Genomic DNA, 12,004 nt, shown 5'->3' on the forward strand with positions numbered 1-12,004 from the left:
CGTGTTGACCCCTCAGCCAACACAGTTGTTTTTTGCATCTTTGCCGCCACTTAATATCCCTTTGCCACCCCCACCAAGCCACCCCCTCATACCGCTCACCACACTGCTTATTTAAAATTATATTTCTTTGCAGTGTTATATAGCACCAACTCGACCCGAAGGGATCAGAGCGCTTAATATGATCACCAGTTACATTGCAGATGGACACATTCCTTTTTCAGGTACAGGGAGATTAGGTGATTTGCATACAATCACAGGATGCTTGAGCCAACGCCGAGATTCGAACATGGTTCCCCAGCTTCACGGTCGGCTGCTTTGGCTGTTATGCCATATCCGGCCGCTGCTCCCTCCTCTTCTGTTCCTCCCTCTTTCCTCCTCCTCATGGGGTCACTTAATCTAGGCACACCTCCCTCATCATTTGCCAATGCTTGTTGTTATTTGGCAAACAGTGGACACACACAATATTTCTAAAAAGTGATAATATAGTATTCAATGCAGCTATAAGCCTTAAAGCAACAGCCTAAGAAAGTTTAAGCACAATAATGTTTTTACAGTCTGAAATAAAGAATGCTTTTCTATTTCACTGGCACATTTCAGTAAATGCAGGTTTTTGATCATCCCAAGAGTAAGAGGATGCACTGCGGCAGGCGCAAGTGGCTGTCTAAGCATGCACTCGTGCACTAGGACCAGTGTATGCAACATTTGTTGGCACTTCGTCTGGAGCACATTGTTGCTAACGCCCCCCTTACCACAACACTGCTTTTTGTTTTTTACACCTTTGCCGCCACTTAATCTCCTTGTGTCGCACTCCCACAACTCCTACAACACTGCTTTTTTATATATTTTTTTGTGCAAAATTAGAACCCACACACACTCTGCACACTCCCACACACTGCACCCTCACACACTATCATTCAGTGCCACATAATTACACTGCACTCAATGCAACATGCACTCCAAATCCCACTCAGTGCCACATAAGCACACGCCACATAATTACGCAGCACTCAATGCAACATACACTCAGTTTCATACGTCTTTATTTCGATGTATTTCATCATAAAAGACAATGTAAAAATAATGTCCATGAAATTACTCTATACGTAAAATACACTTGTTCCCAACATAAAAACATTTCCTACAATTAATAAAATCTTATAAATATGAGATAATTCTTCGTACATAAGTGGTCACAATATAGTGTATTAGAAGAATCTAAAAAAGTCGTAAAACATGATTAAATTCGTAGGTAAAGACGTACAAAGATAATTGAGATTAAAAACTGTCACTAGATCAGTAAGTCAACTGCCTTAAGGGTATCTAGCTCTAATGATCCAGACCCAACCCAGAAATTTCGCTACTGCTATCGACACAATCTCAGATGTGTTGGTTCTTAGGAGCCAAAGCGCCTCTGCACCCACACGTGTCCTCATCTTCAGACATACTGGTTTAAGCCATTTTCTTCTGGGGGCTATATATGTAGGGCAGACAAAGAAAATGTGTTCAATGGTCTCCTTTTGATCAGTGCACCAAACGCATTTATCAGATGTCTGACCACACCACTTGTTTGTAAAGGACTTCACAGGGAGCGTACCGACTCTAAACTGATGATAGAGGTTTCTGTCATTACTTCTAGTAATGGTATCCCAATAGTCCTCTAAATGGGGGTCTAGCTTATGTGTCAAAAAACGACCCGACAAGGTGGTGGGCTCTGTCGTTACTGCAGAATGATGTCTTACGGACGCCCAGTAAAGAGTTTTAAATTCTTCTTTAGATGGAATATCATTATTACCGGGGTCCGACCACTGCAGGAGTAAGCCCATGTTCCCCAGTATGGACTTCACTTCACTGAACCACGGGAGATTCCCTGATCCTATGATAGATCTAAGATCCGAGATCTCATTGGCAAAGAGGGACAATTCCGGAGTGGACCATATTCTCCTCCACAGTGCAACCATCCTGTACCGTGCTACATCTTTAAGAGAGTGGCAACCCATGTCGAGAAGGATAGGTTTCATTGGGGTTGATTGAGGGAGGCCAACTAAATTACGTAAAAATTTGTTTTGGATTCTAACCAGTGGAGATAAATCCATGAAGCCCCATAAGTCCGCTCCGTACAGGATCGCTGAACTTATTTTCGCTTCATACATTTTTAGAGCTGGTGTAATCCTTTTAGTAAATGAAGTTTTTTGTTCCTTTAGTAGGTATCCTGTTAACCTAGCAAATTTAAGACAAAGTGCATCAATCTGAGAGTTCCATCTCAGCCTGTAGTCTAAGGTTACCCCGAAATAGGTCATAACTTCCACCTGTTCCAAATCTATACCATTCATGCTAACGTGGCTTTCCATTGGTCTGTTTTTCGTTAAAACCATGAATTTAGTTTTACTCACGTTCACCTGTAACTCATTGAGATTGCAAAAGTCCTCAAACTTATTTATCGCCAGTTGGAGTCCCTTTTGGGTTTTAGAGAGGATGAGGGTGTCATCTGCAAAGATTAGGAGTGGAAACTTTTTGCCGCCCAAGGCTGGAGCATCTGTGGGTGTGTCAGCTAGAAATTGCACAACTTGGTTGATAAATAACAAAAACAAAGTTGGTGCGAGGACACACCCCTGTCGGACGCCACGAGTGACAGGGAATCGTTCTGTTACCTACCCCTGTCTACCCCATATAACCCATGCAAAATTATCCTCATGAAGTCTGATTACAATGTCCTGGAGTTCTCTTGGCATTCCCATGTTTTTTAGGGCGACCCATAGCTTAGCTCTGGGGACGAGGTCGAACGCAGATTTAAGATCTACGAACGCTGCAAATATGGTTCCTCCACCCAGGAACACCACCTTCCAGTTTATCAAGATAAACCTGAATACCTGGTCTATAGTGCTGATGTTAGATCTAAAACCAGCTTGCATCGGGGATAGGATTTTCTCATTATCCATCCAGACCAATATTTTAGCCAGCACCATCCTTGCTATAACTTTCTGTAGAGCATCTATTAGGCTAATCGGGCGATAGTTCCCAGGGGACGAACGGTCCCCCTTTTTAAAAATGGGTAGGATTTCAGCCCCTTTCCAAGAGTCTGGGATCCAAGCCCCATTTGCAATTGCGTTTGCTAACATCATAATGTAAGGGGCCCAGTTTGACAGGTCATACTTGAATAAGTCAGCCGGAATGCAGTCTAGGCCGGGGGCTTTGCCACCTTGGACCTGACGCAGCGCATGCTCTACATCTTTGCACGTGAATACTAATGAAGACTCACCAAGCATTATTGTCTATGGGGAAGGGCTGGCCAGTACATATGGTTGCTCCAACTCGGAGCCCCGAAATTGTAATGCGTAATGCTCAACCCAATCCTCGGCAGGAACATGATTTACCGGGACTCGCGAGTCCAGGTTCCAGCCCCATTTTACAACCTGCCAGAACTTGACCTGGTTAGAGGACCTGCATGCCTCATATAAGTCCTGCCAGCGACTATCATCCCATGCCCTCTTGGCCACCCTTTGCACCTTCTTATACCCTGTTCTAGCCATTCTAATGTCTGCAACCACTCGGGATCTTATGGCTATAATCAGAGAACTATGGGCCTGTCGGCAAGTTTTATTATACCATTTGTTACCTGCCGTAACAGAAGCTGTATCAGGTTTAACAGTTTTTGTGAAGAGTGCTTTCAAGGTTTCAAACAACTGCTCATGATGTTCACTTATTTGCACTAGAAACCCTGGCGAATTAATCGATGCCTGAATAGCATTCCGATAGGATGAGATTTCGCGCGATACCATAGCTAAGATAGAAGGATCTTCTAACATCCTACACCATCGAACCCTACGTCTGTTGTTAGTCAGGATAGCCTCTGCTGTGGCGCAATTAGTGGCACTAGAGCGCTCGGGACTGTCCTCGAGTTTCAAACTTAAGATCAACGGGTTATGGTCACTCTCGGGACGGGCAGAAACTGACATATCATCCAAAAATGCCCAAAACTCAATTTTAATTAAGATATAATCAATCCTGCTTGTACTGGTACCATTATCAAAAGTTTCTCGACGTTTTTGTCTGAGATCAAACGGCCGTTTGCCGCTCTCAACCCCCAATCAAGGCACAGTCCCGACCAATGTAGAGCTGCCTCTGTTCCCTTCTTTATTGGGTTCAAAGCAAGATGTGGGACGTTCCATAATTCATCTTCCTCGGCATAAATGTCCTCACTCTCGCATAGAAGGGGTTCAAAGGTACAATTTAGGTCCCCAGCCACAATTAGAAACTTGTCCCTCCCAATTGAATCAAGATACAAGTCTAGCTCTTCAATGATGGCCGGAAACCTCCCACCAGGTAAACCCTGTACGTAGATGTTGATAATAAAAACGTCCTGGTGATTTGCTTTACTGAGCTTGATCCCAAGAATATCGGAATTATGCACTGTCACTTCTGTCGGCCTATAGCTGAGGGACTGGTGGACCCAAATAGTTAGGCCGCCAGACGCTCTCCCTTTATTGCCCCATTTGGCGGGTTTATAAAAATTAAGAAACCCCACTCATAAAGTGTCTTCAGTAGCCCAACTTTCTTCAAAAATTATTATATCGTGCTTATCTACAAAGTCGGCCCATTCGCCTATTTCCAATTTCCCATTTAGCCCTGCGATGTTCCACGAAACTATTTTGAACAGGGAATCCTGTGTGGGCATTTGACGATGTTTGAGGGCCATTACTGATATGGGCCTAACTTCACTATTTAGGGATCCCCCTGAAAACCATTCCACACCATTGTCTACAGTCTGGACCACCTTGCCCACTTCTGTAGGGCTACCGTGTACTAAATCGCTACTATCCGCCACCCCAACCATTAGACTGCTAGATCTCATTAGTTCCAATCCCGAACTTCCAGACCGAGTTTTACAATCGGACTTGGACGAAAGTCAGTCTACACCCTCCAGACTTGAAAGGGGTTCATAGCGATTAAACACGTATGGATAACGTGGGATATGTGTTGGCCGGTCAAAGGGAAACCATCCGATAGGAATATTCCATCGGGGCTTGGGTGTGTGCGAAAATGGACCACTGAGCCCTTTGGGATAAAAATACTGTAAGCCTAAGGATTGTACATCACCCACCCTACCGAATCTTGGGTCTCAACGAACAAAGTCCACCACCCAGGGGTTTCTAAAATTGATTATAATACAGTCTCCCTCTAGATCCTTTGGACAATGACCCACCCAACTAGCTCTTCTAACGTTTACTATCTCTGTTCTGGTAGAGGGGGGGAGAGTCCTATTCTTGTTTAGCCAAAAGGAGACATTATTTTCCAACTCCCTATATGATTCCGTTTTATCCGCCCCAATGGCTGGAACTCCCGTCAATATGATGGTGTATGGAGCGGACTCAGGGGGTAGGATAACAATTGGGGGACGCTGCTTGTTAGCCTCTTTCCCCTGTTGGCTTTTCTCATTGAGCTGTTTACTAGTAGTATCAGGTGCGCTAAAAGCAGGCTGCTTTGTAGAATCCTCGCCCTCCTTTGAAGCCCTAGCCCTTTTTTTTACCAGAGGATTATTTTGAGTGGGCTGTTTCTCCAGAAGTGGTTGACCCAACCAAGTAATCGGTTTTGCAGTTAGAACTGGAATAGGAATAGCCGCCTTGACTACATCACTAGACCCTTTTACCTGGGGTTCATTGAAAGAAACAGTAGGGCTTTCCAAAGATTTTACTATTTTGTCCGGAGAATTAGTGTTAGCTGAAACTAAAACCTCCATTGGTCAAGTTTAGGATTGATCAATCTCGTTCGTTCCAGGAGAGGCAACATCAGGGATTTAACAAGAACTTCCATCTTACCCAAAAGCCCATCCTCAGTACTGTGAGTGGAGTGTTGATCAACACCAATCGAAGGGGCCATTATGGAGACTGGGGGGCTAGTTAAAACATGCAGGGGGTGTGTTATACTTTTTTTTGCAGTACCACCTTTCTGGGAACCACCCCCTCTTTTTCTTTTGCTAGGATTTAAATGACTTAATTCTCCCATGTTTTGTCCTGTTTGTGCTGGGCTATAATGCAGGGAGCACTCGACATCTCTATGAATTGGACTACTCGGGGGCGTACTGATGATAGATATATTAGGTATGGAACCGTCAACCTCGTTGCAGGGTGCTGTCAACATAATGTCTGGGCCTGGGGCATGATTAATTAATGGGGCTCGATGAAAAATTGTGACAGGGGATACCACTGTTCCAATGGCACCTACAGACGAGCGTTTACCCGTAACGAGATCCACGGACAGACGCTTCTCAGCGAAGGCTATTTCTTTTTCTAGAATTACAGTTGCCCGTTTGAAAAAGTGGTCTAAAGTTCCCGATACCACCCCACTCTTAGTTGAAATTTGAACAGTTCTCGCTTTCCCAGAACGTAATGCCATACTGAACCAGCTATTTAGTGCGGACAACGCCAAAACAAAACTATAATTGGGATAAGAACTAGCAATAACCACATAAGCTTACGATAGATCAACGCGGGAGAAGTGAGACAACTTTCAATGTTCCAACCAGGGGGCATGTCTACCGAGGGAAGAGGCTGCAGGTATGGCTGGAATAGCCTGCTGGTCCTCGCAGTCCCTCAGTGTGTAAGAATCCACAGCCAAGCCCAGTGAACGGCACCTGGGAAGCAGGAGCCGTGAGCAGTTTCTAAAGTTCCAGCAAAACCCCTCTGGCTTCCACAAAGGCGAACACGGCAGCAGAGTCCCTCTGATATCCTCAGAGACCGACGTGGCAGGTAAAAGGAAACTCAGTCAATGAGCGGCGCCCGCAAAGCGGGGGCCGCGAAAAGTGATAAAGAGGCAGGCAGGGGTGTGACCACCGAGCGAAGAGGCTGCAGGTGTGGCTGGAATAGCCTGCTGGTCCTCGCAGTCCCTCGGTGTGTAATAATCCACAGCCAAGCCCCGTGAATGGCACCCGAGAAGCAGGAGCCGTGAGCAGTTTCAAAAGTTCCAGCAAAACCCCTCTGGCTTCCACAAAGGTGAACACGGCAGCAGAGTCCCTCTGATATCCTCAGAGACCGACGTGGCAGGTAATAGGAAACTCAGTCAATGAGCGGCTCCCGCGAAGCGGGGGCTGCAAAAAGTGATAAGGAGGCAGGCAGGGGCGTGACCACCGAGGGAAGAGGCTGCAGGTGTGGCTGGAATAGCCTGCTGGTCCTTGCAGTACCTCGGTGTGCAAGAATCCACAGCCAAGCCCGGTGAAAGGCACCCAGGAAGCAGGAGCCGTGAGCAGTTTCTAAAGTTCCAGCAAAACCCCTCTGGCTTCCACAAAGGCGAACACGGCAGCAGAGTCCCTCTGATATCCTCAGAGACCGACGTGGTAGGTAAAAGGAAATTCAGTCAATGAGCGGCTCGCGAAAAGTGATAAGGAGGCAGGCAGGGGTGTGACCACCAAGGGAAGAGGCTGCAGGTTTGGATGGAATAGCCTGCTGGTCCTCGCAGTCCCTCAGTGTGTAAGAATCCACAGCCAAGCCCTGTGAACGGCACCCGGGAAGCAGGAGCCGTGAGCAGTTTCTAAAGTTCCAGCAAAACCCCTCTGGCTTCCACAAAGGCGAACACGGCAGCAGAGTCCCTCTGATATCCTCAGAGACCGACGTGGCAGGTAAAAGGAAACTCAACCAATGAGGGGCTCCCGCGAAGCGGGGGCCGCGAAAAGTGACAAGGAGGCAGGCAGGGGCGTGACCACATAGGGAAGAGGCTGCAGGTGTGGCTGGAATAGCCTGCTGGTCCTCGCAGTCCCTCGGTGTGTAAGAATCCACAGCCAAGCCCCATGAACGGCACCCGGGAAGCAGGAGCCGTGGGCAGTTTCTAAAGTTCCAGCAAAACCCCTTTGGCTTCCACAAAGGCGAACACGGCAGCAGAGTCCCTCTGATATCCTCAGAGACCGACGTGGCAGGTAAAAGGAAACTCAGTCAATGAGCGGCTCCCGCGAAGTGGGGGCCGCGAAAAGTGATAAGGAGGCAGGCAGGGGCGTGACCACCGAGGGAAGAGGCTGCAGGTGTGGCTGGAATAGCCTGCTGGTCCTCGCAGTCCCTCGGTGTGTAAGAATCCACAGCCAAGCCCCTTGAACGGCACCCAGGAAGCAGGAGCCTTGAGCAGTTTCTAATGTTCCAGCAAAACCCCTTTGGCTTCCACAAAGGCGAACACGGCAGCAGAGTCCCTCTGATATCCTCAGAGACCGACGTGGAAGGTAAAAGGAAACTCAGTCAATGAGCGGCGCCCGTGAAGTGGGGGCCGCGAAAAGTGATAAAGAGGCAGGCTGGGGTGTGACCACCGAGGGAAGAGGCTGCAGGTGTGGCTGGAATAGCCTGCTGGTCCTCGCAGTCCCTCGGTGTGTAATAATCCACAGCCTAGCCCCATGAACGGCACCCGGGAAGCAGGAGCCGTGAGCAGTTTCTAATGTTCCAGCAAAACCCCTTTGGTTTCCACAAAGGCGAACACGGCAGCAGAGTCCCTCTGATATCCTCGGAGACCGACGTGGCAGGTAAAAGAAAACTCAGTCAATGAGCGGCGCCCGCGAAGTGGGGGCCGCGAAAAGTGATAAAGAGGCAGGCAGGGGTGTGACCACCAAGGGAAGAGGCTGCAGGTGTGGCTGGAATAGCCTGCTGGTCCTCGTAGTCCCTCGGTGTGTAATAATCCACTGCCAAGCCCCGTGAACGGCACCCGGGAAGCAGGAGCCGTGAGCAGTTTCTAAAGTTCCAGCAAAACCCCTCTGGCTTCCGCAAAGGTGAACATGCAGCAGAGTCCCTCTGATATCCTCAGAGACCGACGTGGCAGGTAAAAGGAAACTCAGTCAATGAGCGGCTCCCGCGAAGCGGGGGCCGCAAAAAGTGATAAGGAGGCAGGCAGGGGCGTGACCACCGAGGGAAGAGGCTGCAGGTGTGGCTGGAATAGCCTGCTGGTCCTTGCAGTACCTCGGTGTGCAATAATCCACAGCCAAGTCCCGTGAACGTCACCCAGGAAGCAGGAGCCGTGAGCAGTTTCTAAAGTTCCAGCAAAACCCCTCTGGCTTCCACAAAGGCGAATACGGCAGCAGAGTCCCTCTGATATCCTCAGAGACCGACGTGGCAGCGAAAAGGAAACTCAACCAATGAGCAGCTCCCGCGAATGGGGGGCCGCGAAAAGTGACAAGGAGGCAGGCAGGGGCATGACCACAGAGGGAAGAGGCTGCAGGTGTGGCTGGAATAGCCTGTTGTCCTCGCAGTCCCTCGGTGTGTAAGAATCCACAGCCAAGCCCCATGAACGGCACCCGGGAAGCAGAAGCCGTGAGCTGTTTCTAAAGTTCCAGCAAAACCCCTTTGGCTTCCACAAAGGCGAACACGGCAGCAGAGTCCCTCTGATATCCTCAGAGACAGACGTGGCAGGTAAAAGGAAACTCAGTCAATGAGCGTCTCCCGTGAAGTGGGGGCCGCGAAAAGTGATAAGGAGGCAGGCAGGGGCGTGACCACCGAGGAAAGAGGCTGCAGGTGTGGCTGGAATAGCCTGCTGGTCCTCGCAGTCCCTCGGTGTGTAAAAATCCACAGCCAAGCCCCGTGAACGGCACCCGGGAAGCAGGAGCCGTGAGCAGTTTCTAATGTTCCAGCAAAACCCCTTTGGCTTCCACAAAGGCGACCACGGCAGCAGAGTCCCTCTGATATCCTCAGAGACCGACGTGGCAGGTAAAAGGAAACTCAGTCAATGAGCTGCAACATACACTCTAAATATCACTCAGTGCCACATAATTCCACACAACATAATTACACTCTACTGAATGCAACACACACTCCACACAATACCACTCAGTGCCACATAATTATATGTTACATCATTACACTGCACTCAATGCAACATTCACTCCAAACAATACCACTCAGTGTCACATAATTACACGCCACACAATTACACTCCACTGAATACAACATACACTCCTCATAATACCACTAGTGCCACATAATTACACGCAACATAATTACACTCTACTCAATGCAACATAAATACACTCCACATAATACCACAGTGCCACATAATTATATGCTACATACTTACACTCTACTCAGTGCAACATAAAGACACTTTATCTGTCTATCTATCGCCCTCACTCTATCTGTCTATCTATCGCACTCACTCTATTGCCATCACTCTATCTAACGATCGCCTTCACTCTGTCTATCTATCTATCTCCCTCTATCTATCTATCTATCTATCTATCTATCTATCTATCTATCTATCTATCTATCTATCTATCTATCTCAATGCAACATACACACCAAATAATACCACTCAGTGCCACATAATTACACGCCACATAAGTACAGTCTACTGAATACAACATTACCTCCCCATAATACCACTCATTGCCACATAATTATATGCAACATAATTGCACTGCACTCAATGCAACATACACTCCAAATACCACTCAGTGCCAGATAATTACACACCAAATAATTACACTCTACTGAATGCAACACACACTCCACACAATACCACTCAGTGCCACATAATTATATGCTACATAATTACACTGCACTCAATGCAACATACACTCCAAACAATACCACTCAGTGCCATATAATTATAAGCTACATAATTACACAGCACTCAATGCAACATACACTCCAAATACCACTCAGTGCCACATAATTACACGCCACCAAATTACACTCTACTGAATACAACATACACTCCCCATATTACCACTCAGTGCTACATAATTACATGCCACATACTTACACTCTACTCAGTGCAACATAAAGACAATTTATCTGTCTATCTGTCACCCTCACTCTATCTGTCTATCTATCGCACTCACTCTATCGCCATCACTCTATCTAACGATCGCCTTCACTCTATCTATCTATCTATCTATCTATCTATCTATCTATCTATCTATCTATCTATCTCCCTCACTCTATCTATCTATCTATCTATCTATCTATCTATCTATCTATCTATCTATCTATCTATCTATCTATCTATCGCCCTCCCTCTATCTATCTTTCACATTCACTCTATCTATCTATCGCACTCACTCTATCAATCTATTGCATCACCACAGCATGACTCAGCACCACCACAGCATCACTGAGGGGCACCAAAACATCACTATGCGCTACCACAGCATCACTGAACGCCACAGCATTACTCGTAGCCCCACATCACTCAGCGCCACCACAGCATCAATCTGTGCAACCATTCAACAACAACTGGGTCAAATATGTTCTCTCAATGTTTCAAGCTTTATTACAAATGTCACAAAAAGATGTTAATATTTCACTTCTGTTCTTGGATTTTCGTCACAATAAAATACAATGAACATAATCTTCACAAAAGTTATTTACAAAAGCTATTGCCATTATAAATTACAATACCTTTTATTTAAGTATTAATGATTAAAAAAATTAAAAGCCATTTTTATTTGTAATATCAATACATCTAAGTCACGTAAATGCAACACATATTGCATTACAAATGCTATAGGTGTCACATTTGCGAAAGTTAAAACTATTGGCATTGTAAATGACAAAACTATTAATTTCGCTATTTTCAAAACCAACACATAAATTAAAAAATTGTCATTTACAGTGCCAATAGCTCAAACTTTCCTAATGCGAGACCTATTGCATTGCAAATGCTTGTTTTTTTCATTTTTACTATCCGGATTCACTGTAGAACCGAGTCAAAAGAAAACAGTAGAAAAATATAAAAAAACAAGAAAAGGGGGCAGGATAGAAGCACCCTGACACCCTAGGCATGCTCAGGGGGGTCCCACAAGGACATCCAGAGCCAAACATTAAAAAAAAATTATAATTTCAGCGGAAAGCGCGATTGGGTTGCGAATCCCGTCAAAATTATTTTTTTTTAAAAGCTGCGCTTTGTTTAAAAAAAGCTGCCAGGTCCCGGGAAAACTATAAATTCATTAGTGGGGTCCTGCGGGGGACCCCGCAGCCCCAGAGATCACCGCCTTCCTGGGGCTGTTAAAAAAAAGCATAGGGGTGTCCCAATCCCCCTCACACTA

This window comes from Lissotriton helveticus, chromosome 2_1 (assembly GCF_964261635.1).
Source record: "Lissotriton helveticus chromosome 2_1, aLisHel1.1, whole genome shotgun sequence".
NCBI lineage: Eukaryota > Metazoa > Chordata > Amphibia > Caudata > Salamandridae > Lissotriton > Lissotriton helveticus.